Source organism: Podarcis muralis, chromosome 2 (assembly GCF_964188315.1).
Source record: "Podarcis muralis chromosome 2, rPodMur119.hap1.1, whole genome shotgun sequence".
In the NCBI taxonomy this organism is placed as follows: Eukaryota; Metazoa; Chordata; class Lepidosauria; order Squamata; family Lacertidae; genus Podarcis; species Podarcis muralis.
In genome coordinates, this window is record NC_135656.1 from 45,041,546 (window position 1) to 45,044,778 (window position 3,233).

Below are 3,233 nucleotides of genomic sequence, written 5' to 3' on the forward strand. Positions count from 1 at the left end.
TTGGGTTCCCACTTTCTAGTGTCTTAAAAGGGAAGTGCCATTTTTTTAAAAAAACCAAACCAAACAAAAAACCTTCATAATTTATGAGGTACTCATGTTTGTTTTTCATGGCTATCTGTGCCCAATCAACTCAGTCTGAAACTCACAGTTTTAGATGGTGTACCAGATGAATCTGATTCCCACATTGCAGTCTCTATCAAATGACAAACAAACTTTCTGAAGGGGCAATCTATATGACTTTCTTGATCTCTCACACAGATGCATTTCAATATTGTCAGACATCAGTATCAAATTCATTTCAGGGGCATCCCACCACCTCCGCCCATAATAAACTGTTAAGGGATGTCAGGCTCACATGATAAGCCACCACAAGAAAAGAAAAGACCAGCATGGCAGAATGGTTTTGCAGTATAGCATACAAAAACGCTACTCTGTGGACCACGTTCCCAAACGTTAGGACTTCCTACTTGCAGTTTACTACTATTAGCGTTGCCATTTAGGATTTCCAGTACCATGGAGAGCTCCCACCGGTCTTGAAAGTGAGGGCTGTTGAGCAATATCCTTCGACTGCACTACATCTGTTGTACCTTGCTTCTAGAAACATATATCCATTCATAAAATATGACGCTGAATACCACAGCTGGGTAGTAAGGGAAAGGAGGGGGGAGGAAAAAGGGGTGATATATCTATGGGAAAGCATGCGTGAGCCCAGAGAAAAGACCAGTATTTAATAGGGTATTACTGTGTCTTATTGGCCACCTGATGTTATTATTCTGCTGGGCAGTGACAGATGCATCCTTGAACAGGCAATGACATTGAAAGCCTGTTTGGCAGGAGAGGGGACTTTTATTCAAAGTGATATTAAAGAATCGCTTTCCTGCATCATTTGGCAAAGGCAAGTAAATTGTTCATTCAGAAACAGGACTGGCATGCGCGTAGGCACACACACTCACACTCACACTCACTCTTATGCACGCACACGCTGAACTGTCCAAACGTGGCGGGATGATGATAATAATAACAACAACCTATCCCCTCTAAAGCTCCGCTTCGCCTTGTCATCCCAAGAAAGATCACTTTAGACAAATATGTCGCCTCCCAATTATCAGTTGCCTGAAGGTGTGCCGAGAAACCCGGCTTGGGCGGCTTCTTTTTCTACGTGCTTCCTTCCTTCAGTTAGCAACACATCCCATCTCTGACTATATATATAAGATCGCTCTGTCCAGCCTTCCTAATAATATACGGGCGATGGGTATGCACAGGAACGAGAGGGAGAGGCATCTTTTAACGATCCCCACTTCCCCTTCATTCATATGTATGAACCGACTGAATATTTGATCAAAAGATTGAATAACAAGAAAGGCAGATCGGAGAGGGTGGGTGATTTTTTTTATTTTTAAAAAAAACTTTGAAAAAAATTATTTATTTAATAAATCGCACCAGCTTTCAAAATAGACTGCTTGGTCAATTGCATCTTGTCCGGAGCTTGCAAAGCGTCGCTCTCCTACCCCCTCCCTCCGGTCCTAAAAATATCCCCCCTCCCTCCTCCCTCCAACCACCCCCACCCCCCAATAATAATAATAATCGCGCTGCAGATTGTAGAAAGGATTTGAGTGTGCAGCCAGAGAGAAAGGGATTAGAGAGCGAGAGAGAGAGCGAGAGCGAGAGCGAGAGAGAGCTGGAAGTTAAACTGTGCTGCATATTAAAAAAAAAAAAATGGGCGGATTGGTCTCTAGCTGAGAGCTTGGTACCACCTTCCTTTCTAAAATAAAATCTGCCTGGCATGAAGTCACAGCCTATTTCACATCCGGTTTACCCCGGGACGTACTACTACTGTCTTGGTAAAGAGCAACGCTTTTTGTTGTAGAGCTGCGATCTGGATCCCCGGGAAAGGGAATTTGGGTGTTGGAAATCGGAGAGCAAAGCGGCGGCGGCGGCGGCGGCGGCAGCAGCAGCAACAGCGGCGGCGGCGGCGGCAGAGTCCATGATGGCTGAGAGCGCCTAAATGAGTGAGCGGAGCAGCCGGTTCTTCGCGGCTCCCAGGCGCCCTCTCCCCTGCCAGCAGCAGCAGCCGCGGCATCTTGGGCGATTCTCCCAGGCGATTCTCCCGGACTTTGCCAGCACCTCGGCGGGGTCTCCAGGTAACGGTGCCTTTCTTCCCTTTTGCCTGAGCATCTGCTGGGCAGCTCCGCTCGCTGCCCCCCCCCTCCCCACCCGCCTGCTTTTCCCGGGAAGAGCATTCCGTGGATGGAGGGGACTGGCTGCGCTGGCTGCTCTCCTAGCAGGTACCTGGTGGGCACGATTCGCGGATCTCTCTCTCTCTCCCCCTCGTCTCCCCCCACCCACCCCACCCCCACCCCCTACCCAGGTTGAAATTCCGCAGCGATCGATGGGCAATTGATAAGAGGGTTTGTGGAGGGGGGAGAAGGAGAGGCGATGGAGATGGGGGTGGGGGGAGAGAGAGATCATTGGGAAGCGATCTGCTAGCAAAACAGCAACAAGAATGGCTTGCATTTTGCAGGTGGTGGGGAGGGTGGTGAGGAGGGGGCCTTTTTCCCGGAGAGAGGGAGGGAGGGTATAAAGTTGCTATACCGGCGGGGGGAGGAAAAGCCCCCACAACAATCCCCACACACCACAAGTCTCCACCACAGGCATAAGAGAAGCAGGCAAGACCGCGGAGCCGAGGTCTTCCGGAAAATGCCTCTCGGTATTATTGGATGTGGGTTTTAACGGATGTGCCTAACATGGAAGACCGGGTGTGGGGGTATCTCCCCCCTCCATGCTTTTGGTCTTTCATTTTGAACTATTAAAAGAGAAAAAAAATAATGGTGGTGGAGAGGGGAGGGGAGGGGGAGACAGAGGAGAGAAATGGGGGGTGAATGGGAGGAAGAGAAGGCATTTTTCTCTTTTGGCACTTGGGGTGTGTGTGTCCCTTTTCCACAGGCTGCATCCACAGGCAATGATTTCTAATGATTTGGTGACTTTATTTATCGATGCCTTTATTTATTTATTGCGTGGGGGGGGGGTCGGAGGGCGAGGGAAGCGAATGGACACCGGCTGGCATTTGCAAGATTGCTCGGGCTGAGGAAGAGTGCAAAGTTATTGCTGAAAGGGAGACGGTGCTCTGGGTGGATTTCATTCGTTTTGTTTCACCTGGAGACTGGAGATGCCACCCTCGCTTTTGCAGGGGGAGCAGCGCGATTCTCTGAGCATCCTCCTGCCGTGAGGGTCTC

General features: G+C 49.5%; 1 protein-coding gene across 4 annotated transcripts in view; it reads left to right on the forward strand.

The window, feature by feature from the left end:
* Positions 1-1,264: 1,264 nt before the first annotated feature.
* GABRA1 (gamma-aminobutyric acid type A receptor subunit alpha1) overlaps positions 1,265-3,233 on the forward strand; it is a 37,530-nt gene continuing 35,561 nt past the window's right edge. The window contains exons 1-2 of one of the 4 annotated variants that reach the window (XM_028717417.2): positions 1,265-1,376; positions 1,868-2,141. The gene's annotated coding sequence lies outside the window, so the exon portion shown is untranslated. Of the gene's footprint in view, positions 1,377-1,616; positions 2,142-2,214; positions 2,286-2,599; positions 2,708-3,233 lie in introns of those variants that run through there. The other 3 variants (XM_028717416.2, XM_028717418.2, XM_028717419.2) reach the window with 3 other exon arrangements.